This window comes from Acipenser ruthenus, chromosome 47 (assembly GCF_902713425.1).
Source record: "Acipenser ruthenus chromosome 47, fAciRut3.2 maternal haplotype, whole genome shotgun sequence".
Taxonomy (NCBI): domain Eukaryota; kingdom Metazoa; phylum Chordata; class Actinopteri; order Acipenseriformes; family Acipenseridae; genus Acipenser; species Acipenser ruthenus.
The window spans coordinates 3,497,330-3,525,282 of NC_081235.1; the positions used below are offsets into that span (position 1 = coordinate 3,497,330).

General features: G+C 38.9%; 1 protein-coding gene across 2 annotated transcripts in view; it reads left to right on the forward strand.

The window, feature by feature from the left end:
• LOC117401264 (glutamate receptor ionotropic, NMDA 3B) overlaps positions 1 to 27,953 on the forward strand; it is a 46,121-nt gene that overhangs the window by 607 nt on the left and 17,561 nt on the right. The window contains exon 1 of one of the 2 annotated variants that reach the window (XM_059013991.1): positions 755 to 915. The exons of the other annotated variant lie outside the window; for it this stretch is intronic. The gene's annotated coding sequence lies outside the window, so the exon portion shown is untranslated. Of the gene's footprint in view, positions 1 to 754; positions 916 to 27,953 lie in introns of those variants that run through there. 2 annotated transcript variants of the gene reach the window in all.

The window sequence follows — 27,953 nt, forward strand, 5'->3', positions numbered from 1 at the left end:
GCGGTCACCAAACATATATAAGCCTATTTTCCTCTAACCATTGTGCCATTCATAGGGTTAGTATTTTGGTCAATTTCCTGATTTGGTTAAGCACTTTGTTAGAAACCTAAATTGCTTTAAAAAATCAGATTACGTATACCGTCAAATACAATTGACACATGGTTTGTACAATCTAAAACGACATTTTAACTAATAATTGATCGGACAGATGAGACCACGCATGATAAACCTGTGTTTAATTACACAGCGCTAATTACACAAGTAAATGAGAAAATCAGCCACGTTTCAAGTGTGTCGGTATCAGCAACAGTCTGCTTCAAACAACTGCACAATTGGGTCAGATAACGCTTCATCGAAACTTTGAACCTTTCTAAATTACCCGAGCGTGTGTTTGATGTCGTGCATTCCAGATTAAGTACCAGTGCTTGCATTAGAAACCATTATTTGTTTTGTACTTTGTGATCTATTAAGATTTTTTTTTCAATGCGATTAACAGCAAAATCAAGAATTTTAAGATGAGTATTAATGTTGCACCAAACTAAAAATGCGTAAAACTGTAGATATTAGGTGTTCACTGTTTACTGCATTTTATTATTTATTTATGCATACACCTATAAAAGGCTCTGATCAGATCATTGCATTAGTTTCAATGGGTGATGAGATACATTTACGAAGCATACACAGTACCGCTGTTTGATGACTTGTGTGCTGCGGTTTAAATAAAACATGACACCACTGTTACGCACAGCACGCACTGTTTATATAAACATACTGAACGTGACTAACGCGATTCGGAATTTACAGACATGTCTTCTGTAACACGTGAGAAGTGATGCCACTCTGCAATTCTAAAGGTGTTTTGCGCAGACGATTTATACCTCGCAGTCGGTCACGCCTCCCTCCCTCCAGTACAATGTAAGTACTCTGCGGACTCACCCTGGCGAATCAGGGCCGCTGTCATGTGCATTGATAATATTGGCAAGGTCTGAATCTCTGTCCAGCTGCCGTAAGCAAATATTATTTACAAAAAAAGGCATTATTTTGGATCAACGTTATTGGAGGCATTTCAAAATACTGATATTTTAACATTTGTTACGTTAATACACGTTTACAACACAATTATAACGGGAGAATAACTTAAGCAAACTGTTTCCAGTTCCAAATGCTTGGTGAATATTGTCTACCGCTATTGTTAAGTGTATCCCTGTTATTTGATAAAGCAGTGACATCAGAAATATCCAGACAGGAACTATATTGTAATCCTAGTGGTATATATTATAACTTTAAAGACTACTAGATAATCTTTTCCCACTTTCTACTGCCACATTTATAAAGGGGCTATTCCAAATGAAGATTACACAGTTCGAATAGCCATGCTATTTATAGTTCCTAAAATATATACACGTTCTGTTGGCTGTTCTCTTTAGTTTGTTGAGAATAGTTTAGTTAGACGTAATGTAGTTTATTGCAATAGCCTATAGGGGGCAGGACGCGTTGTAACAACGATGAAACGTGCTTGAAAAAACGGTCTTTTTTAATATTCATTTTAATAACAAGACTCAAATAAAGCTTTTGGAGTGAGTTTTTATTTTAATTTCGTTGTTAGTAAATTAATTATACACAGGCACACGTGTGACGTGCATGGATTTAACAGATTTGGTGGTGGTGTTATTTTTGTGAAGGACTAAGGTTTACAGATGCTTATAAAAATGAGATTGTGCAAGTCTGTGCAAGGCTTATTCATTTTGGTCCTCGAAGAACACAAAATAACCTGTTTTACCTTATTTTCAAAATCTAGGCATATCATTCGCAGACGTCACTAGGCTGGGGTTTTACACCGCTGATGATACGAACCAGGTGGGATTGATTTCAACACCTAGAACAGTGCCCATATATATTGTTAATGCAAAATCTCCCATACACATGTTGGTATCACTGTATCTTATTTTTTGCTGTCAAAGTAATGTGGCAATAGACAATATTATTTTTACACCGAAAACTTTAATATTTCTATAAACAGCTCAGCAAGAGGAGGATGGCTATATTTCAAATCCCAGTATTCTAGACAATATGTGTTACGTGTTGCTGGTCTTTAGGTTAGATTTAACACAGCTAATCTTTCACAATTGACAGTCAGAAAAACCGCGAGGGAGTTAGACGAGCATACAAATGAAGGGTATCCCCGACTCGCTCGATCCGGGGGGTTAGTCAGTCAGTCAAGATGTCGATAGACAGTCACCATGCCAGCTTTACCTCAGCTGCAAGGACCTCAATCTTAACGCGAACGCCTCCATTTTACAAAGAGGTGGGGGGGGGGGGGGGGGGGGGTCAGGACTAGCTACAGTAACTGTACTTGCGTCATGGGGTACTTAACAAATTAAAATAATTAAACATGGCGCGTAATAAATCTCAGACCGCCGTTGATTTGTCTACTTTTTATTGAAACCGATTAACATCACATAGTGAGGTTTTGAAGTTTTACTGGCATTGAAAATAAGCGTAATTTATTCAATTAGTGCCCACCAGGCCAGCACTAATAAAGAGAGAGACCTAAAACTTTTTTTCCACACTGGCACTTTAGAGTGGTGCTGAGTGTGCACTTAGGCAAGGCTTGCAACCTGTGTTGTTCACACTTACCTTAATGCGTCTTTGAGTGCAACTGAATTACCCTGGCTCCTTCTAAATTTGAATGGACGTCTCTCACTGTTGGGAGACAGGCAGTGAGGCAGTTTGACTGCAAAACACCTGGCGAGGCCGAAAACGAGGTGGAGGACAGAGAGGAATAGGTAAACTAAAAGCACGACACAGACTGCAAAGACGTTTAAATGTAGTTGGATTCAGTACTGCTAAGAGCAGCTATTGATTAAGGTTAACATGAATGAGGGGTAACCTCCGTAGTACAACGTCCATAAACATTTCACATGTACAGAAAAGTTATCTACAGAGCGGACCAAGTTATATAAATAAAAGGTCTGCCCTGTAAAGATGCAATGTAAAAGTGACTACATTAAATTAACCCATTTAAAGTCTTTTTAACTGCCTATGTCTCCTAATTTATTCGCAGATATTAAGATATTGTTTTGCTGTGTGATGTGTTTAGAGTTCAGAAACGTCATTTGAATGACGCTGCAACAACTGGGCTAGCTCTGGCAGTACCCTAGATGTCCTATAAAGTTCAGACCTGTATACTGTAGGCAAGCACTGTAGTTTTCTTCCATTTTTTCTAGTACCATAACTCCCAGTGATCAGAGGGTTTAGAGTTTGCTTCCTGAAACTTTGCATAGCGTTACATTGTATATTTGGGAAGGCAGAGGCAAGGACTGACGGCTGACCTTCAAGGAGTGTTTCCCAGGCTAGTCTTGCTGAAGCAGCCCGGGCAGCAGACTCGAGTTATGAAGCCTCACAGTGAGTGGAAGTGCTAAGAGGAGCACACGCAGCTACCCTCTGAATGAATACTGTCAGTATGTTAATGGAGATCTCCCACAGGTCTGCTGAAAACCAGTCAGCACCCCACAGCGCTGAGCCTTGAGAGCCAAAATCACACACTTGCCTGGTCTAGGACATTGCAAAAGGGTTTTTCTCTGGTAACATAATTCATGATCAATTTGGATTTTTTCATCAAATAGTGCCCACATGTGTTGAGTATTAATACCTGAGTTTCATAAAGCAGAGGTAGCTTGAAATATCATTGTTGTTGCTTTCTTAACATTTCCCATACCGTTGTGTGGTGTTTGCAATCATTCAGTGCAGTGCTTCTGCTTTCCAAAATCGATTCTATTTTATCTGCCTTTACTTGGAGAATTCTACCTTTACTCTGCCCCCCTGATTTATTCTCTTTGTCTATAGACTGTATAGTTGAAAGGTTATATTGTCACGTGATTTGAATAGAATGAGGAAGACTTGCTCCAGACAAGCTCAAAGCCAGGTAAACGCAGATTTAGAATGAAACAAATGACCCTAAATATGATTATAGCCTGGAGGTCGCCGGTTCTAGTCCAGGCTATTCCACTGCTGACCGTGGACGGGAGTTCCCAGGGGGCGGCACACAATTGGCCGAGTGCCGCCAGGAGTGGGGGAGGGCTTAGGTCGGCCAGGGTGTCCTCGGCTCAGCGAGCACCAGCGACCCCTGTAGACTGGCCGGGCGCCTGCGGGCCTGCCTGTAAGCTGCCCAGAGCTGCATGGCCCTCTGATGCTGTAGCTCTGAGGCGGCTACATTGCGGGCCTGCAGAGTGAAAAGAAGTGGACGGCTGAGGGCACACAAAGATGTGTCCATCCTTGTCTCTCCAGAGTCAGTGCGGGGGTGGCAGCGGTGAGCTGGGTTGAAATAAAACAATAATTAGGTTTAAAATAAGAAAAATAATTGGCGATTCGAAATTTAAACAAACGAAAAAAAGATTACAAACACCATAGAAAAGTAAGGGATATATAAAAATGCAAAATAGAAGCAATTACAAATAACTGATTCAAGTTGCTGCTGATTCTTATCCATTTCCTGTTCTGTAGGTCACTCTGCAATCAGAAAAATAAAAATAAAAGTTAGTTTGTACAATAGGGAAACTGGGGTTTTGAAACAAAGTAATAACTAAAGCTTAAAATGGAATTCTAATAAGGAGAACACTGGGGATTATTTTTTGCATTTAATCAAACCCATAATGGAAAGACAAGCAATATTTTTCTTTCGGGAAAACTCCAGAAGCTAGCTCTGGAAAATTGATCTTCATTAAAATAAGAATTGCGGTTTGGACTTTTTCTGTTTAATGACTTAAAATAGGACACCAGAGGTCAGTTTTGACAGACACTTAAATTACTTAGCTTTAAACATCAACTGAACGATGGTCCCTATTCCCTCAGTGTCAAGTTATTATGTAAAGGATCAGTAAGTTATTCAAGTAAATTCTGATGCCTTCTACAACAATAGTTCAGAGAACGGTTTTAAGAATATACAACTTTTTTTCTGTCAGGTGAACACATAACTGTTTGGAATGTAGGGTAACGGTTTTTGCTGTCATAGAGGAATATTGAGAGAAGTGTATGTTAAGCATGTGTATACAGGTCCTTATCAACACACTCGTTTTCAGTATGCATAGTCGATGCCAGGGCTGTATGGAGGGTGGGCAGTAGTGCAGGTCTGGGTAGACAATGGCACCTCCCTTTCCCAGCAGAGTCTGCTATGTCACCGTCATGTGACACCTCACCTGAATGTTATACTTTTAAATGACTCTAGAGAGCTGTGAGTTATTATTTCAATAAAGGATTTCAGGATTTATATTGTTAAATGTACAGTAGTGTTCAAACGTGTTAGTGATGGTGACACCAAAATCACAAAGTGCTGTCACAGGGATAATGGAGCAACCTGATTCTGTAAAAAACAAAGAAAGCCATGGACGACTGAAGACACTTTTTAGGATGTTACCAGTAATCATTATTGTGAATTCATGGCTCTCGCACAGACAATAAGCAAATGGCTTAAAAATGCACTGAATAGACAGTAACGCCATATCGGGGTGGTGCTGGCTAAGCAAGGGCAGGATGGAGTTGTCAAGCAAAGGAAATATCAGTATCCTTTGAGTCTTTGTCAGGTAGCACTGTTCTAACAAGGCCTTTACTCACTGTCTGTTCACTGCATTGCCTTAAGCCATTTGCTAATTGTCTGGTACAGAGCCATCCATTCATCAAGTTCCTAACATGGTTTTCTACAGAATAGGTTCACTCGGTTTTCTTTGATATGCTGCGGACAGCACTTTGTGAAATATTAAATGTTCTTGCAGTCTTCCATTACAGCCTGTTTTTCTTTCAGTGCGTGAACAGGCTGGCTGTAGGGGTGACGTCAGGCCAAGAAATGAATGCAGGACACACAGCATCTGCGAAACGGAGACGCTGTGGCACTCAGTGTTTTATTAACACAAATAAAATAAAAGGTTTAAACAGAAAACAAAACAAACGACGCGTTGGCCAAAATAAATAGACAAAACAGATGAAACGAAACCAAACAGTGGATGAACAAACTAATATCGTGCTGGTTTAAAAGCGAGTGAAATGTGCTCCTGTATATACAGCTGTACCAGGATTCAATTACAAATTAATTATTCACTTGAATCCCAGCACGTGAACTACTTTGTGTACTTCCCATGCTCACATACTAATACACATTTTATCTACACATCCTTGAGCCTAAATACATATAACACTCGTGCTACATAGCCCAATTTATATTCTGGGCATCACTATATCCACATATAACAGACAACATAAAACACAAAATACGCACAGGGGCGGAGCACACTGCCACACAGTGTCACCAGCACTACTTGCTTTTACCTGTATTTTGACATTTATTTTTATAAAGAGAAAAAAAAAAATAACACTGAAACTCATAGGTGAACCAAATGTTGCACTCTTCTGTATATGAATCTCTTCACTGTATTTTATTATTTAAAGTTCTCTGAATCTCGCATTGCCTGCAAATCGAATAATGATTTTATGATGTGGTTAGGGTTAGGGTCAGATTGTAATTACTAGGTTTTTCATTTTGAAGGTTCTCTATCAAGGGCAACCAAGCAGTGTTGAAACACGTGCAAGATAAAGCCACATGGTTTGGAGATGTCTGAGTGTGAGCAGTGGAATTAGTTTCAGGTACCATGGATTTCATTGTATGATATCTATAATTGACAGTTTGGCTTGACTGCTTCACGAAATTGAGTTTTGTAGCTCTGGAGTTTGGAAAGCCCATCTGTACTGCAGTGGAGCACATGTGTTCCAGGCTGTGATGGGTAACTTGTAGTGCTAATTCAAAAAGAACTGAGAATAGGGAAAGGGAAAGAGAGGACTTGATTAAAGTCTAAAATTGTTAATGGTCTAGATAAAGTGAACCTAAGACACAACTTCAAATTTAGCACAGAGAGAACTAGAGGGCATAAATGGAAGCTGAGTAAAAGTTTAGAACAGAAGGTAGGAAGCCTTTTTTACACAGAGAGTTATAAATGCATGGCATATGCTACCAGGTGACAGAGTAGGATCTAAAACACTGGGAACATTTGAAAAAAACTAGATTGTGTGCTTTTAAATAAAAACAAATTCATCATTTCTTACATGTGGTGTTTCAGGTGGACTGGCTACACTCTGGTGTACCAGCTATACTATACTTGGAGGACAGACATCATTATTCTAAGAGCTATTGAGGCCACAGAGGTGATTTTAAAGTCCCCAAGATGTGCGGACTGAAATAAAAAATGAACCCAAACAACAAGAACAATGCGTTCGTTTAGATAACTCTGACATTTCACGCCGTGCAGCTCCTATGATGAATTTCTGCTGCAAAGATTACTTTTCACTGTCTCAGCTTTCCCACTTTCAAAAAAGATTTTCATTCAGAGTTGAAACAAAACCATTTGTATTCTGGTACAATGAAGTGGTTCAGCTCAATACCTTGTGGTAAAGTAGAACCACAAATAATTCAATGCTATCATCTCAGTTAATTAGTGATCACTCTTCTGCGCTGGCCTTTCTAACCCCTGGTCTGAATAGTCAATTTCTGATACAGCAATTCCCCAACTCATCAATAGCAAAATATCAATTTGCCTTTTCTGTGCCTTTTGACACGAGGCCACATCATTTTACTGTCTCTCCTAATTTTACATGCAGTATTGAGGTAAAGTATATTGCTAAAGTTTGTAGCATCATGGGGAAAATGAAAAATCGTTTGTTAGTCTTACAGTCTGATGAGATGTTGCAGAGAATTGTGTTAACTATAGGGTTTAAAATACAGATGTGGAAGTCAGAAGAGTACCGCAACAGTGGGCTTCCCAGGAAATATCATTTTTGGATGTTAATATGGTATTTTTAAATGGGGTACACCCAATCAAACATCTCCCCCAAACTGCAGGACTTTGGAATTGGAGTTTTGGAGTTTAGCTATGAACCTCCAACTATCAGGGCATGCATAGAAAACCTTGTGGGACAGGAATGCTAACAAGTTCACAGGCATGTGTAGCAGAGATATGTCAGTGAAATCATTACAATGTTAACCTTCCTGGGTTATTTAATATTCTTACAGACATAATAAAAAGCAATGTTTCAGGAAACTCCAACAATACAGGCGAGGCAGTCAACTAAAAAATCAAGCAGAGATATGAACACATTGCTTTCAATTATCAATGAACTGGTAGCCATTAAACATACCTCTCCATGTTGCCTGTGTCATGCCTTTGAGTTAACCACCTCCTCACTTTCCACCTTTCCAAGGGGTTTGGTAGTGGAACCGCTGTTTAGATCAATTTGATTATAGTGTCTGTAGAAGAATTCTTGGCATTTTCATCGCTTTTGGTCAATGGGCCAAAAATGACCCTGAATGGTCTGATCGTGTTTGAAGTTGATTGAGTGCTTTATAAGCCGGATGGTATCCATTGACTGTTTCCTGATTCAATAGCATAATTTGTTGAGGTTTGACGTGAGGGTTTCTGCTATTGATCTGAACAATTCATTCAGAGACACTGCAGATCTGTTACTCTGGTGAGTTCAAGCAGACGAGAAACATTCCAACATTTCATAGGCAAAATAGTTTTTAACCCTGATACAAGTTTCTAAATCACTTATATTCTCAATGCTTTTTACTTTAGATTGTTATTGCATTTCTAAAACAAAAAAAACAACTTCAATCGACTTCTATCTTGAAAGGAGTTGACAAAATGAACCCTAGCCAATACTTCAAACACAGCACAGAAACCAGGACCAAAGGACACAGTTGGAAATGAGGTGGAGACAGACTTAGAACAGAGTGTAGGCGACACTGTTTTGCACAGAGGTATGGAATGAATGGGTGTCCGTGTTGCTGAGAGACTTGACAGGACTGGGATCATCCAGCTTCTAGGAAATGGATGATCGCTGGTGGGCCTCCTCTCATTCATAAATATTCTTACATTCTTAATTATAAGTATTTATGTAAAACATATGTCACCAGGACTTTGATGTTGATTCAACATCTCTTTCCAACGATGATATGTTTTTCTTTGTTGCCTTTCTTTAAAGATACACAATACTTCCCTGTAAGTAAATGAGGCATGTGCACTCAAGGACAGAAGGAGGTGAAATGAGTGCTGACACAGCCCAGTGGAAGCAATCACTACTGATTTGGTTGCCTGCAACAGCAATTGAGTTGAATTTCTGAAGATGGGATTGATGTCTCCGCTGACAAATACCAGCGAGTGGAGTGATTATTCCTTCCTACGCAGCCAGTTTGTTTAAAGAACAGGAAGACAATTTGCATAACAGCACATGACTGATAAGGCACCAAAATGATCTGGATGCTAGCATTCTGTTTTATTCTAAATGGAATGAATCAAGATTGGAAAACAGAGAACTCATTCCCTATGCTAAATGCCTTCACTGCAAGTCCAGATGCTCACTAACTACCCCACAGACAAGGGACTCCTGACTTTCTTTCTTTCTTTCTTTCTTTCTTTCTTTCTTCGTCTCTCAAATATAAATTGGTCACGTTTCATTGGTTAACACTTTCTTTATTAACACATTATCGAGTGATATTCATTGTGTGTTAATACTTATGCTCATGTATATTACCTGCTCTGAATTGTGCTGGACAAGGAAGAGGACTAAAGTCTGTGTCATGCAGCTAATCACAGACAATCCAAACATGGTGGATGGCTGCCTTATCATCTTCAGGGCTTGAAACTCATACTAGCCCCGCACCCAGTCCTTGGGATCAGAACTTCCCTTGTTTAGTCATATTATTGAAATGACCAGGAGCTAGGAATTAGAGCAATCAGGCGCCTGGTAGATCTGTTCTGAACTGATAGGGAATTAAAGGAATCACACTAGTTTTCATATTCAAATGGAGAGTCCATTTCGAATGAAGGGGATCTTGATAAAGGGGAATCATTTCTCTGACTAACCAGTCCTTGGTCCACACAGATGTCAGTTAGCACCAGCTGTGTGTCTGGCATGTCTCTTTGAAGAAACGTCAGAACTAATTTCACATTGCTCACTAACTTGTAGTCTATTAATACTTATTTTGATTTGCTTCAGTACACCTTATTTTCAAATGAAAACACATCCAGTAAAACATCTGTTATCCAAACTAAACAAGGACCAGGCAGTTTGTAAATCTAATCTAAATAAAATGCGTAGTGCATCGTTTTCAAAGAGTTTGTTGAAATGTATTTGTTTAAATTGCTTAGGGGTTATAAGCCATAGCAGAATTTATTTAGAGCATTTGACAGGGCTAGGGAATCCACCTGGATTGCATCCACTAGCAAGGTTATCTTGGGATCAGCCCTAAAACAAGTGGTTGATGCAATTCAGACAGATTCCCCAGTGCTGTAAAATACAGGTGTAGTTTATCCAATACGTCTAAAGATTATTATTAGGACTGGATATGGTGATATTAATATATTTGTAGACCATGGAGTCTATTGTAATGATTTAAACCAGTGGTTCTCAACCCCAGTCCTTGGGGACCCCTGTGTCTTCTGGTTTTCATTCCAACTGAGCTCTCGATTACTTAACTAAACCCTTAGTTGAACTAACAATTAGCTTAATTAAGCCTGCTTAATTGTTTTCAGCTCTTAAAGAGCTGGAGATTTCAAGGTAGCTGTACAATTGTATAAGCAACTCGAAATCTGCAACTTGGTAGAAGCTGAGAACAATAAAAAAGGTATAATTAAGCAAATTATGGGCTTAATTAAATTATTGAGAGCTCAGTTGGAATGAAAACCAGAAGACACAGGGGTCCCCGAGGACTGGGGTTGAGACTCACTGATCTAATTATTGTTTCGGCACTAAAACGTTGCTCCTCTGAATCTCCATTCTCAACTGATGTTGGAGGACACCAGGCAACACAGGCTGGATTTCTGTCTTCATAACAAAACAGGTTAGGTGTGTTGTTTTGTTTAGCATTGCCAGTTGATTAGATCTGAAAGGGTCCTTCCCCATGACGGCTGGTCCATGCATTGATATATGTGGTTAGTGAAGCTAAACTAACGAATGGAATTATGACAGTCAGCACTGCATGGGTCGAGAACAGGAACGCTGATTGAGAACACGGGGCAGGAGAGATGTTCAGATGGGAAGGGAAAGATGATGGGATGCTGTTTATTGAATTCCCATTTATTTCATTATTTGATGACAGTTTTTTAATGTAATGTAGCACTGGCTGCAGTTAGGCATCTTAAAAGCTTCCCTTCAACACAGAGAGAGAGAGAGAGGGAGGGAGAGAGAGAGAGAGAGAGAGAGAGAAATTATCAGGAGAGGAGTGAAATGATTATTCAGTTCTGTACTGAAGTCTCAAGCCAAAGAAAGCAGAAATCCTTTTTATTGCTTTCATTTGATGCAGTCTCTATTCATCAAAGCTGCTACCCTAAGGTGCAATTTATGCAATAGTTTTGTGGAAGGAACACATACCTGTAATGGTACAAAACGTTCTTTAAAAAAACAACTTGAGTTCTCATTAGTTTTGAATTGCCGGTTGTATTTTATGTTCACAAAAATGGAGCAGCAAAATGTTTTCACATTCACAATCAATCTTCTGTATTAAATTTGTTTTTAGCAAAGTCTGCCCGTAACTCTGGGCAGCTTTCCATCATGCCTTCAGACAGCATGCCTGCATTGTCTTCTCTGAAATGCACTTGTTTGCATTCCAGCGAACATCCGTGCTCTTACATCTTATTACCATAAAACCTTTCTTTGTCCAATATCATTTCTCTGCAGATTTACTTGAGCAAATTTCCCTTTGAACTCACTGAAGTCCGACTGTCTTGCCACCAAACTCCAGACTCCCTGTGCGACAAGAATAAGGATTTGAAGCCACCAACTGTAAAGTCCTTTTTGCAGTAAAGGGAGTTTAAAGGTTCAAGCGGGTCTAATACATGTTACACAGAGAACATATCTATCATTGTCAGTGGGGTCATAGCATCCTTTGTCTAGTGGTAATATTGTAAGGGTGAGTCACATGATGATTCTGTTCAGGCGAATCATGTGATCTATATCTCCTGATCTAATTTAAATAAAGTCTTTAAATAAAGGTCTGTATTATTTAAGCAACAGACCCCAAAGAAGAAGGGATCGTCTCATGAAGGTTCTATTGCTATTAGAAAATGGCTGCGTTAAAAAAAGAAAAACATTCAAAGTTTTTCTGTTTGTTGTTTTCTTTGTGGTTTTTATGCAGCTGTTTTTTTCTTGCTAATGAATACAAATGTTTCCCTCCAGATTCCATGAGTAATGGGTTTGCTCAGAATTCCATATGGTCTGGTAGGCTTCAGTATCCTAGTTATTATGAATAATTCAGAGACCTTTACAATATTCAAATGTACTTTCTTGGTATTTGTTCTATATTTGTTAATCTCTGAGTCATATCTGTAAAGTAATATCGCGTTGTGGGTATTTCCCACAGCCTAATGACTCGATACTAAAAAAAAAAAAATTGAAATTTTAAACACAGTTTGAAAGATAATCAGTCAAGGTCCTTGACGAGAGATTAGGGACCTCATATTGACCACTTAGGTTAAATCGTTGATCCATTTTAAGCCCTTACACTTGCTTTTGTACTTTTTTTTACCCTAGAATTGTGATTGGCGCTCCGTTGAGTTAGGGAGGCAAAAACATCAAGGTCTGTGTGTCCTCTCCACGTTGCAGCGGACCTACAGGCCAGGCAATTGATGCGCTGAAGCAGACCTGCAGGGCTGGGCTGTCCTCCAGAGGGCAGTAGCTCAACGACATCCCGGTTGTTAACAAGTGATTGGCTAGGACGCCCACTGACCTTCAGTTCTCCTGAGCTGTTGTGGAGATTTGCAGCAGTGGGGGGAACATGATTAGACATTCCAAACTGGGGGGAACAATCTAAGAAATTGATTTTTGGTTACAAGTCAGACTAAGCGGGTCGCATGATGTTGTTGAAAGTCCTGGAACCTGAAAGTTTGCAAAATCCTGATCTATAGCATGACCTTAGACCTGCAGTGTAATCAAGAGGCAAGGCAAAACCGGTGTCCATAAAGAACAAGAATAAATACATCGAAGACGGGTGCTAAAATCCTGGGAATGTTTACTCATGAAGGATCATCTGCTTAATGTAGATTGAATTGACAGCAGGAGAGTCTCCTGTGTACTGCACAGGGTTCAGGCTGTTTCCAGCCCAGGTTAACAGTGATTGAAAGTTATATCCATCTGATGCCTGTGTGAAGTGTGAAATGAGTTCTGGCAGGCACCAGCCAAGTCCTTATAGGAGAGGTGTCCACATCACAAATATCTCATCACAGACGACACTAAAAGGCACCTTAGCTGGCAGTCACTTAGAAAAACTGATGAATGGCTTTAGCATAAAAGCACAATGCTCTATTCAATTTGCTGGATCTCACTTTCTTATCGATACTGAACACTTTCTCTGTATTTAATGAGCTGGCTCTCAGATCTGCAGTACTGAATTCCCTATACTAGTCTGTATTAAATGAGCTGGCTCTCAGATCTGCAATACTGAATTATCTATACTAGTCTGTATTGAATGAGCTGGCTCTCAGATCTGCAATACTGAATTCTCTATACTAGTCTGTATTGAATGAGCTGGCTCTCACATCCGCAATACTGAATTCTCTATACTAGTCTGTATTGAATGAGCTGGCTCTCAGATCTGCAATACTGAATTCTCTATACTAGTCTGTATTGAATGAGCTGGCTCTCAGATCCGCAATACTGAATTCTCTATACTAGTCTGTATTGAATGAGCTGGCTCTCACATCCGCAATACCAAGTTCAATCTGTACTATACTGTATTGAATGTGCTGGCTATCAGACTCCTTAGTGCTGAATTCAAGTCTATACTACATTGTATTGAATGTGTTGTCTCTTAGATCCAGAGTTCTGAGTTCTCTGTTCTAAACTATATCCCAAATAGCAAAACGATGAGGACCCTGCATCCTCTGTATGTTTGTGCACTGTGGATGTTCAAGTACTGATATTACTTTAGTAAAGAAATGAAAACCAGAATTATAATCCTTGAAGTGACTGCCTGTACACCTAACTGTTTTCCACCAACACCTGTGGCTCACTGTGGAAGGAATAGTACAATAAAATTGGTAAGAAAAGTAACATGCCATTCTACACCCTGCGATCACATTGTGTAAAATGTTTTCTCCCGGGAAAGGGGGGGGGGGGGGGGGGGGTTGGACTGATGTAATGATGCTTGATGAAGGGGGCTATATCTTGATGATATAGTACTCATTTTATTACAGTAGTTTATTCACAATCCTGCAGCAGTTTTCAAAGGCTCATTGAAGATGACTAAAGCCTTTGTTCTTCCACTTTGTTACGCATCTAAGGAGCTTTGTTTCTTAAACCAAACCGTCTCTGCTAATCACAGCCTCTTCCCTGGTGGCTGGTTTGAAGTGGCAGTCCGCAGAGAGATCCTATTGAATGCTTGATCCCTTCTCTCTGCCAGCCTCGGTCTTTTCAATTAAATTCACTTTGTTAATGAACCTTCAAGCTGTTAGTGTTTGAGACTCACTTTTCAAAGTGCGCATTTCAAGGGTACAGACCTCTTGGGGAATGCAGTGATGAGGATGTATAATATGGCCCGAGAAGATGGATGGTGTTTAGTTACTGTTTCCCTGACTTCTGAGGTCAAAACCATTTGGTCGGGCTGATCCTGTGATTATAAACCTTTTCAATGTTTGGTTTAGGGGCTGATCTGCTCTCAATATGTTTCTGTCAATTTCAGTCCATGGATGTCTGAAATCTGTAGATAAATGAGGTGTCATTGCGTGTGACTAGAATGCATGAATAAAATACAGAAACTAGTAATGTAAACCAAATTAGCATTTACTGGAGATACAAAGACAGAAGAATGTTTTAAAATGAGTTTACTTTGACAGTGTTACTTCTAGCAAAATCTTTTAAAAATGCGATACACCGCCAACCTCGTTTCCCTAGCTTTTTCTGTTATACAAACTACTACAAAGCTACAAGATCATAAGACATTTTATGATTGGAATAAGCTATTCAGCCCATCAGAGCTCACAATTTTCCTGTAAACTAAGTCGTGTGGCTAGCAGCTAGAAATATCACAAGGTATTATTGCTAATTTATTGCATGCATTCATATTAAATAATGCTAGCTACTTTTCTGGTATTTCAAACAAAAAATATGTACATTGTCTTACATTTCAACAAAATACGTACCAACAGAAGTGTTTTTTTTTTTTTTACTGGGCTTAAGTAACTGCTTTAGGAGAACTAATTTTACAGAGTCCTTGTGGTGTTCATAGCAAGACATGAAGTGCTGCTGTCTTGGAGTCGACTCCACAGGTTAGACTGACGCATGCATCTTTATGTGTGTGTGTTGTGTGTGTCTACATTGGCAATAATGTACTGTATTTCAGAGATAAAACTCGTCAGGGAGCCACGGCTAATTGAAATCGCTGATGAACGGGGTGCAGATAAATGAGGTTCTACTGTGTATATATATATATATATATATATATATATATATATATATATGAGACAGTGCTTGGAAATTCTGGCCTGTGATTGGTTAAAACCTCATCATAAGAGCAAAAATAGATTGAACTAGTGCCCTCACACCTTTACACCACCAGGCAATAATCTCCCTCTGAGATGCGATTGGTTCACATCACTGTCAGTCACACCCATTTTCAAAGGCACGCCCTCCACCTCCACTCCTAAGAACAAGAGAAAATGGCTGAATGAAAAAACAGAGATTCTGTGACTTAACAGAAAATGGATTTTCTACAAAAGAAAGAAAAAACTTTGATAACTATGCAGTATGAACTTTTTCCTGTTTTTTATTCATGTTATTTAGTTATTTACTTATGCTGTATCAGCTATATTTAAACAAAGTGCTGTGAAGCCATAAATATTTGTGACCAAAATATTTGGCGGATCACACCCATCAAACCTATTTTGCTCCAGAAATGTTGCCGACCTCTTGCACTGGAAGTTGTATATTACTTCATTATATGTACAGCATTCGTGCCAAAAATGTTAACTTTTTTTCATATGTGAAAAACGCATAATAAAAGGCTTGCAAATATCTATGGATTTACAGTATATAAAGTCATATTTACTATCCAACCTGGCCTCTCTTATTATTTTGACTGACTCACATATGTAGTGCAGACTCAGCCATAGTGGAAAATTAATTGCCCCTCGGGAAGACTGGAGCTTTGGGCATTATAGCCCCCGGTTGGTAACAATAGTCTTCCCTCGGGGTAATCATTTTCCACTATGGCTCTCCTCTCCAGTCTATATATATATATATATATATATATATATATATATATATATATATATATATATATATATAATTAGGCAATAATAGGCATATTTAACCTTGTCTACCGTCTGACCCATTTAATATCACCCTCTGTTTATTATCCCCAAATTTAATAATATCGCTCACATTTCTCAGTCATGCAGCTGATTTCGTCCCCTCTTAATAGCACTCTGAGAAATAAAAGCATCAGATCAGGTGGTTTGCAGGTAAGTAAAATGCTGCATTGAAATGTTCAGACAGTGGTACAATATACAATATGGAACAGCCGTTATTACAAGGTGTTATACATGCACAGTGTTATTGACTGTATATTGATAACAAGAAATGTTATCTATGAACATTATTGTAATCAGTGCAATAACTAGTACAGTAGAACCTGCCAGATCCATTTAATTGGTTCCAGGGGTCCATCAGATATGTGAAAATATCTCAGAGGGAGTTGTTATATACAGCATTGTGATTGCTTTATTAATGTTGGGGCATTATAAATTAACAAAGCAGTGAGTCTAAGACACCAAAATACAGTACTGCATGTAAACTATACAAAGAAAACCAGTAAAAAAAATACTGCAGAAAAAGTGTAGTATTAAAAACAAAGCACTATACTACAGTATTTTTGAGGGGAGGAGTTTAAAAAATAACAAAGAAAAAGAAGCACGCACACAAACACTAACTGGTTTTGAAGGAGAAATATTCTTTGAGCTTTTTAGCGGTACAGTAATGACATGAATCCCTTGCGTTGGTGTTGTTTGATGGGAGCTTAGTGACAGCTGGCATGTAAAAGGTGAAACTGCATTCCTTTTCCCCGGCCTCTGTGTCTGCAGCAATGCTCCTCGCTTCTTTTCTAGCGCCTGGTTTTTATCAGCAGCTGAGTCTATTCTGTTCTGCTAAGAGCTGAATTTACTGTTTTAGACACATAATAAAATGTGCATTGATCAGTTTCCATCAGTACTGCTCATGTTGGTAGAAATGACACATGTCAGTGGTCCAGTGGTTAATAGAGGGCATTGTATCTTACAGGATCGGATTTTAAAGGCATCTGTTGCACCAGCACTTCTGTGTTTTAACCCTCACTTTGCCAGGTTATTGATTATTTGTCATCATTTTTATCCCTTTGAATTCATATTAAAATTGTTTGGCTGTCCAGTATAGGGTCCAATTTGTTCAGGTCATTTTGGTATACTAGTTTTAATTCAATAACCTGCTTAGAAAAAATCTGATTTCTAGGAATGCCTAAACTGCTCACTATTGATTTGACCTCTTAATTCCTTTGTGAGCAATTTTCTTTTTTTGTTAGTTTGGCTATACTTGATTAATAGCAAGGCTTATTTTATTGGCCTTAAGAATTTTATTATTATTATTATTATTATTAGTAGTAGTAGTAGTATTATTTTGAGATCAGGAGATTGCGACATTTCAACCCGTTATGTCGAGATCACAAAATAGGCTAAATTATCTCAGGATTTTGAGACAAGTAACTGACAAGATCTTAAATAATGTATCTGTGATCTTGACTTTTTCTTTTTCTTTTTTCTCCGGACTAATCTCCAACCTGCGCATCAATTACCCCAATAGGTCCCACATGGCTGGATAAAGCACCAGTCAGAGCCTTGTGACCGCTCTTGAGTGGATCGCACAAGCATGAATGGAATAGAAATGGTCTTGTTAGTTTTCAATTAAACAATTCAGTCTAAACTACTCTGCAGCTATGGACACAAATTTTGCATCACCTAGAATTTTTAGGATTGAGACGTCATTAATCTTGCTATCATTTTGTAGCTTCTTTGATTACATGATATTAAATAAAAGAGCTAAAATATATATATATATATATATATATATATATATATATATATATATATATATATATATATATATATATATATGTATATATATATATATGTATATATGTATATATGAACATAATTTAGCTCTTTTATTTAATATCATGTAATCAAAGAAGCTACAAAATGATATCGCAAAAGTCTACCCGAAGCCATAATAGTACAATATTTCATGTTAGATTTCAATTTTTTTTCATTGAGTATATGGAAAACTACAAAGCGATATGTAATTCAATATGTTAACGTAACATTATTCAGCAAGTTTCATTAGACTTTATAAAGCAAAATGTGTGAATTCTATAGGGTGATGCAAAACTTTTGGCCAGAGGTGTATTTCTGGAGCTCAGAAAGTCCAGTATTGAAGTGGATTTATAATTTGACTGTTTATGACAGTGGTGGTCAATACAATTGATCCACCAGCAATGCTTATTGACCAGTTAGTACATTTTGACAGTGTGCGTTTGGCACTCAGCTAAGGTGCATGCATTTCTGGTTACTGAATATGGTTTCTTATGATGAAAATGTTTCAGATTAAATATTGATTTCCTGATTGGCAAGGACCACGTTTAAAGCTTAATTGTGCATGCTTGGGGTTACATCAAAGTCGTACTGTACGGTAGTGTGCACATTTATTACAACACCTCAAGATCATTTATAACCTTTATATACCTACCTGCATGAAAACCTCTGGGGGTTTCAGTCAGTAATCAGTGATACTCTTTATCATTTGTAGTATTTGTTGTATTTTAAATGAATTACATGTGTGGCCTATTAAAGTCATCACTTGAAAATGTTAAAATGTTGAAACACCCTTAAAGAGTGAGTAGCGGAGTTCTGAAAAATATAGTGTTCCACGTGTCACTACAACTGTTTAAATAACAGACCTGTCATTTTTGTTTTCATTGTTAACATCCTGACAACTTTTTGTGGCGAGTTTATATTCAGTATATAATATAATAAGAAAGGACTCCTGAATCCAAGTACCTCCCGTTATCCCGAGCAGCTAGTTAATAAAAAGGCCACACTGCTTTCAGAAAGTGCAGATTGCCTTTCATTTTTGGCTTTTATAATTGTATTTTCTGCTGTGAAAGAAGTCAACCTGGCGTGCTTTCGAAATGCCCATGTTCAATCAAAATCACAGATTGATCTGGACGGGCTGAGAAACCCGTAATTGATTAGCGAGGCCCTGATAAATTACAAGCGACATGCCAGGAAACTATACAGGGTGGCCCTCAACAACAAATCAGACACTCTAATGCATCAGCAGCACCACAGCGATGAGACCCCCTCTCCATTTACAACAGTGCCTTGTACCTAGCAGCACCACAGCGATGAGACCCCCTCTCCATTTACAACAGACTGCCTTGTACCCAGCAGCACCACAGCGATGAGACCCCCTCTCCATTTACAACAGACTGTCTTGTACTCAGCAGCACCACAGTGATGAGACCCCCTCTCCATTTACAACAGACTGCCTTGTACCCAGCAGCACCACAGTGATGAGACCCCCTCTCCAGTTATAGAAGTCATTTGAACTGGGTTCATTTTGAATGGCCCATTTTTGCATGACAGCCGAGGTACCAACGTCCATCTGTCTAGCTATCTAAATGTATGTATATATACAGTATATATATATATATATATATATATATATATATATATATATATATATATATATATATATATAAGTATACACTGCCTTTATTAGCACGTCTACCTGATTGGGTTTGGCTTCGCCCTGGTGTTGGCATCTTCTCCTGGTATACCCTGATGTGGGCATGTTCTCCTGGTATACCCTGGTATGGGGCATGTTCTCCTGGTATACCCTGGTGTGGGGCATGTTCTCCTGGTATTCCCTGGTGTGGGGCATGTTCTCCTGGTATACCCTGGTGTGGGGCGTGTTCTCCTGGTATACCCTGGTGTGGGGCGTGTTCTCCTGGTATACCCTGGTGTGGGGCGTGTTCTCCTGGTATACCCTGGTGTAGGGCGTGTTCTCCTGGTATACCCTGGTGTGGGCATGTTCTCCTGGTATACCCTGGTGTGGGCATGTTCTCCTGGTATACCCTGGTGTTGGCATGTGCTGCTGGTATACCCTGGTGTGGGGCGTGTTCTCCTGGAGTACCCAGAGTACCTTAATTACTTTGGAAGGCCGTTGTATCAAGTCAACCCAACAATGCTGCACTATACCCTAATGGTGATGGCTCCTTTCGAGATGATAGAGCCTCCTTACCTTTCCATGAGGTTTGTAATCATTCAGAGTGGTTCTAATTGCAGGAACTCCAATTAATTTTTTTATCAGGCCTAGTTGCCTGTCATAGATATATGTAACATAGGCTAGATCAGCCAAAGTTTTTATAAGCATTAACAGTGCCATCTAGTGAAAACAACTTTCCGCTGGTCTGCTGGCAAATTCACGGCTGTTCAGGGGCTGGCAGTGGCATAGTTTTTATGGATGTATACAAAAGGTTTAAATGATTAAAAATATATTTTATTTGAGGACATTTCGCAGAAGGTGGACTTTTGCCCGAAACGTCCTTGTGACAGAGTACTGCCGTGTGGGTGCGTGCACTCGCTGCTGAGTGACTGGCAGGAGATCGAGACGGAGGTTATAGTTGATACGCCCCGCAGGCGAACAGGTTTTTATTTACATAGACACGCAGAACATACAGGAACCCCACGTGACGCTACCAGCATTGTTAGGTCATGTGGGACATATGGCCTGGTGTACAAAAGGAAAAATAAAACACTGTACAAAAAAAACGATCAAATAAAAGGTGCTGTGAAGACGGCATGCGCTGCTCCCTGATGCATGGTGGTCTTGCTTATTCACCTCACTATACTTCATGGGGTTCTACCATCCCTGAACTAATCTTTACTCTTGTAAATAAACCCCGACTCCAGCTACTCGCCGGGCTGTCAGTGATCGCGGTTTACCCTTATGGCAAATCAGAGGCATTCAGCAAGATGTTTCACTCTCTTTATCCGGGTAGGGTGGACGATGTTCAGCCCGTTGGCTTTGGCTTTGCAGCAGCCCTGAGGTGAATAAACAGGACCTTTTTATAACTGACACCCTGCTGGGACACCCCTACCTGCTGATTCCGGATTAAGAACTCACGGGGCCCTGGGCACAGAATATCCTGAGACACCCCCCACCCCTACGGAAAAAAATTACATTTTCCCGATATGAATAAATACATGCTAGTTACAGAATTAATAATTAACAATTTAAAGAATTAAGAGAATAAGGGATCAACACACACACACCATAGCCCGCCATTAGGTTTACAGGTTATCCAGCATGCAGTTTGGGTGTTCTGTACCCTTCTCGTGCTCAGAGAGTCGCGATGTTTCCAATCGCTGAATCCTTCTGTAAAAGCATGCGATCTGCTGGAGGAAAGCTTACATGCAATGCAGTAAACATTGCCAGTAGATGGAGAGTAAATAAGCCAATCTTGAGCAACAACTTCACCGTTGAGCAGGCGACATGAAAAAAGATCTTTAGAAAACATTCTTCTCTTCCCTGCAAACACCCGCTCAGAAGTCCAGATGTTTTCTACATCCGCGTTTCTACTCAGCCGAACCTTTAGAAACCAAAAGCTGCCTGGCGTTTTCATCTCATTTTCTCCACAATGCAGGACCTGTAGAAACTTGGTCAGTGTAGATAAATGTACCTTTTCTTGAGCAGCTTCGAATGTAGTAATAGGCTGTTGAGCTTCTACTGCATTTTCTTCTGCCTGCAATTTCTCAATACCGCCTTGCTCCTCTCCACTTCACAGCTCTCTTGTAGGGGCTCTGTTTTTTATTTTTTTTTAAACACGCTAAGCTTCGGAATGTTTTCGACTAAAGCTGCTTCTTTTAAACATTTTTTTTTTGTTTCCGTTTAGCACCCCCACTTGATTAGTGACGGTTGGTAGCCAAATCCATGACTTACTAATTAGCATATCAGCGTCAGTTAGAATACGTCTTTAACGCGAGTGTGCGCACGCACACAGTGATGCGTACATTCATTTACATATTCACACTGCAGTTCAAGCTCATTGGTGTTCCACTAACAACAGGCAGGTCACATGTAAAAAACACTCAAACCATTTGAAAGGGTGGGGGGGAGTATCAAGTGTTATTAAATAAAAATGTAAAATTGTGAACAGTATTTACTGCTCTTACAGTGGTTCACAGGATACATATACAGTCTAAGGCTCTATAAATAAAATAAATAAAGGTAGATGAAATATGTAAGCTCATGATTAAGGGACCCCTAGTTTTCTGGGGGCCCCGTAGTCCCATCCCTTAATACGGTCCTGAGATTCCACGCCTGGTAATCACACACAGCAGGCAGGAGCATCAGCTACTTCATTAATTAGTTACAGTATATATACACACAAAAACCCTCTTCATAGTCCTGAAATACATATTTTTTAATCATTTAAATCTTTTGCTTACATCCCCCCCCAAAAAAAATTAATGTATACTGCCATCATACCTCCTTTCCTCTCTCTCTCAAATTCAAATTCAAAGGTGCTTTATTGGCATGACCATTATTCACAGTATTGCCAAAGCAATGTATACACAGTACATCATCTGAACATTAAATAGACAATAACACTGATGAGAATAATAATGATAATAATAATGGTAAACAAATATAAATAATAACCACGTTATTAATAATTTAACAATAACAACAATGAAATATAACAAGATTTTAACTAATGTAGAGTGCTCACTGTTTGTCCCTCAGGCTGTGACAGGCGGCTGTGTACTGGGCTGCCAGTTGGACACAGCTGGACTCCTCTCCGAGGAGGATTGGGAGTTTTTGAGAGTCTGGCAGGTCTGGGAATGTTTTGCAGAGATTTTTTATTTGTGGGAAGAAAGTTTCCCTTATTTCTGTGTATTTTGTACACTGCAGTAGAAAGTGCATCTCTGTCTCTACTTGTTGGAGTAGACAGTGATGACACAGCCGGTCCTCTTTGGGCAGCCAGGTTTGCCTGTGTCGGCCTGTTTCTATGGCCAGGCTGTGCTCACTGAGCCTGTATTTGGTTAGGATCTGCCTCTGCTTGTTGTCTTTCACCCTGCTCAGGTATTCAGCCAGGGTGTAGTGTCTTTTTAGGGCCCGATAGCACTCTAATTTGCTTTGTGTTTTTGTGTGTGTGTCCCAATAGGTGAGGTAGTTTTGTTTGTGTTGTGTTATAATTTGGTTAACTCGAATTGTCTGTGTTGGAGCAGTGCTGTCCTGAGGCTGGTTGGTGTTAGTGTGTGTTAGTGCAGTGAGCTTCAGGACCAGCTGGCTGAGGGGACTCTTCTTTTGGCTCAGTTCTTGGTACTGCAGGGCTTTACTGTGGTAGGAGTTTGGGTTGCTTTGTTTTAGATGAAGCCAAAATTTAATTGCTCTTTTTTTTTCTCTCTCTCTCTCTCTCTCTCTCTCTCTCTCTCTCTCTCTCTCTCTCTCTCTCTCTCTCTCTCTCTCTCTCAAAAGAATAACAGGGAAAAAAGTTCTCAAAGTAATTAATAGCGATTCTAAAATTAAGTCTTCCAATTACTTTGCTCTAGCCATTTGTCGCTAATTTGAAACAAACCAGGACAGATTACCTGCAACAAAGGTTTTGAATTAATAGGTTTAATTGAAGCATAGGATGATTTTTTTTGTTTTACTTAATTCTGTTTAAATTACTTTAGGCAAATTAGTCAGTTAACAAAAAATTGAATTAGCGTGTGATTGATCAACGAATCAATTAAAGTCTTGTAAAGATCAAATCTATTTTAGTATTCTTCTTGTCATTCATTTTGTATTATTAAAATTATCTTTTTTTTTTTTTTTACTCCTAGCAGAAAAAAATGATCCACTTAAAATGATAAAATAATAGCCTGACATTTCTGAACAAAGCAGAAGATATAGTTCAAGTTAAACGCTATATTGATTTTAGCCTCCAGTTTAAAATATGCATCATTCATCTTGATAGCTGGATTGTATAACACTGTGTGACATGAATACATTTCGTCAATCACGTTGGAGGAAGGTCATTAGCAAGTGTGTATCATTCATAATCATGTGGTTATCAATCACTTTCAAGTTCCGCTGTTTAACCCTTACTATTCCTATTACCAGACATCATTTTTAATACCTATGTTAAAAGGAAACATAATTGCTTTTCAAAGCAGTACATTGCATTGCAAGTCCAGTCAGTCATAAGCTGTTCATTAAAAACCTTTCTAATGACATCACTTTGATTGGCCGGACCTGTAAACCATGCTATGATAATGAAATGCATGCCAGCAGCTGTAAAAAACAGACTTCAATATCAGAACTGATGTACAGCTTTCTCTGTATTTTGTATTCAAAGGGTTATTACTGTTTTTTTAATAAAATACAAGCACACACAGTATTAAAAAACATAAGACAAAGACTACCAAGGCATTTTTAATAGCAAGTGAACAGTTTAGTAAAGATACATTTAGCAAAGAAATGTCTTGATCAGAACTAGCAAACTATTCAGTGTAGCTTTTTTTGGTAGGACCGCCTTGGAATGCATTTTTCCATGAATGAGGATCATCTGTGAGCTCCCGAAGAGGCTCAGTGTCTACAGCCATCCTCGTGAGTGGAATAAACACAGCTCTCCATTCATGGTGATGGACTATTCTGGTTATACAATTTATAAAAGAGAAAGTATGTTTAAATCTAAATTAAACAGCTAAATATGGAAATCATCTGAAATCACCTTAGCAGTGGAAGAGTGTGGTTGGACTGGTCATTCTGTCGCTGGATTTGATTGAATGCAACATTTCAAAATGTGATCCGGGAAGAAAAATATTTACTCAGCACCATGGAATATTTATTCATTTAACCAGGAAAAAACCCATTGAGACTGAGGCCTCTTTTACAAGAGTGTCCTGGCAAGATGACCAGAAACAGAATTTCACATTCCTAAAAATAACATCACTCTAAAAGACAATCTCATCATACATTCAATCTGGGATCAGAAGCTTTTACAGTTCGATAATTCTTGGAACCTACTCATTAAAATAAATGTAATCGAAGTGATTATTCTTCGTTTAGCCGATACATTTGGGTTATTTATCTGATGCTCAATCATCCCGGATACTCTTGTCCAGCTTATTCCCTGCCATCGGGGGCGCAGTAGGTAAATGCTGATCGGCCAACCCAGGACCTTCTCCAAGGCACTTGATAAGTGCAAGACTAGATTGTATCCTGTACTTGGGTATATAATACGAAAAAGTTATCCGATGCTAGATCTCTCAATGCTTGTGTGTCAGGGCGTGAACCGGTGACACTGCAAGCGAGCATCTTAAACCCTCAATACTTGAAGCCTGTCTTATTTTCACAGCATTCTTCAGCTTGATCCAGTAGTGCTTCATTGCATTCAGAAATTGAGTTAATTTGATGTATCCTTCCCAGCAGCGGTAAAACATGTCATCAAATCACCTTTTAGTACATGCCACACGAGGGATTCATATTCAAATTGCAGGCGTCAATACTACGAGCCACTGTGAGAGCAATAGCTGTCCTATATTTCACACACTTGGAGTTGTTCCTTATTGGTTTTTCAAACAAACTATTGACTGGATTTCTATGAAAACCTCCATTTCAATGCCTTGGTACATTTTCAAACACGACCAAACAATCTCTCACTTGTCAGTTGTAAACAGTGCCCAATGTTTCAATATCATTTTCATATGACAGCTTATACTGGGTATCATTTTCTATTAGATCCTAGGGGATTTTAATCTGTTTTCTAATGCGCTGTGGATATTGGCTCTCTGGGCAGTAGCTGGATGATGGCTGTGTTGTATTATTTAAGATGATGGATTCCAGTTGAACCCATTTAGAAATTAGGAAATGTAGATCTTGGGTCGCTAAATTCCTGCAAGAAATCTTCTTTCAGTTTAACTTGTGATATAAACCCGATGGCCCTTGCTGTCCCCAGCCTGATTTGGTAAATTGTTTCATTAAAATGAATGTAGCTAATAAAATAATTCCATGAATCTCGCCTGTTTTGCACATTTTATTAGCCACAGGACAGATTTGCAGTTTAGCAAACAGGTATTTTCATTTTAAAACATGATGCAGGATTTTTCAAACATCAGCTTTATTGTATCGAACTCGCGTTTTAGTAACGACAGCTTTAGTAGCAAGGGATTCTCAAACGGAATGTGTTACTAAAATCAATCCGATAATGCTTTGAAATTGAGTTGATGAGGTCGTTAATGGAAGAATTTTGCAATAAAAAGATTAATTGTCGCAGGTCACGTACATCACTTCCTTTCTCAACGACTACTAAGGGGAACTCGTTAATCAAAAAGCATGCTAATGAGATGAAGAAGAATGATTTGCTGTTATCACCTGCTGGAAGTGTACAGGGCCAACAGACACCTCCGTTTAAAATGATGATAGAACTCCCTAACCCAATACACAATGTGTTTATAATTGTTCAGTGAATTCCTCTCATCATGTTGAATGCATTTTCTCTGGCACTCCTTCCTCGCCTCCGCGATAAATAAACTCAACATGATTACAAGTAGCCACCAAGCATTTGCAGTGTTATAAGAACATTTTATATGCATACACACGTCTGGAGATGGCCGTGTATATTGTACGTACAGTAAGTGTGTGGTGGGGGGAGTCTGACAACATGTATACTTACAAATACGTTTAGGCAAAATCCATGTCAAAGATCTGTTGCCTGACAGCCCTGGCCCTGGCAGCTTCTCCGGGAGGAATATTCTGAGGTGGATCCTGTGTTTCAAGATGAGGGGCTTCTTCCTCCTCAACTTCCTCAAGTTTGGGGGTCCTATTGAAGCACCCCCTGATTTGTCGAGTACGCTTGTTCTTCGTTTGTGTGTGGATTAGACACAGGTGTTAAAAGGACGCATTGCAAATCCACAATCACCTGTAAGGAAGCTTTATTGTAATATCTAGTATGCTGTTTTCTATACCAAGATTTCATTATTTACTGGTGGTTTTTATTTGTATAATTCAAATAAAATCTACAATACAGCTGAGTTGTCATATAACGTACGTATCCAGAATTCAGAGAGGCTACAGCTGCATTGATCATTTCTTGGTAGTAACATTACACTGGGTGCAAATAACAGTATATCATTTTAGCAATACAACAAACGTTCCATAAGGTTGCAAATGGTTAAAACAAGTGAGTACATCTCATTCATAACCACAAGTATAGAAAAGACTAAAATATTTTCATAACTACAAATATTGAATTATCTGGGTAGTCTTACAATACTGATCTACTAAAATGCTATCTGGTGTATTGGGTCTCTGAAATGATGTCTTTACAAAATGTGCATGGGCTACTATCCATGTAATTATATATATATATACAGTATAATACAGTATATAATACAGTATACAGTATATATTTGTATATATTGTATGCTCTCATAGGGATCCAAATTGAAAAAGCAGTATTCAATGCTGGTATAAGGTTTTTGTTCCTCATAGAAATCTAGGCTTGCCTAATACAGAGCTTTAGGTTTGCTGGTTTTGCTTCCATGTAGTTTGTAAGATATTTAATACATTCTTTGGTAGCTTAATGAATGAGAAATATTGATGTCACTCAATATTTCATAGCGCAGCAGTCACTGACCTCAATCTAACGCCAATAACTTCTCTGATGAGAAGGCTTGAATTACAGAAGCTGGTCTAAAGAAAACGCCTTCGAAATGAAACTTATAGAATTGCTTATCATCTTCCTAAAGACAGGAACCCACGCCATCATTTATAAAATATTTCAAACCTGTCACTTGAGTGCGTGCACTGCTTACATTATATTATCAACAGTTCAA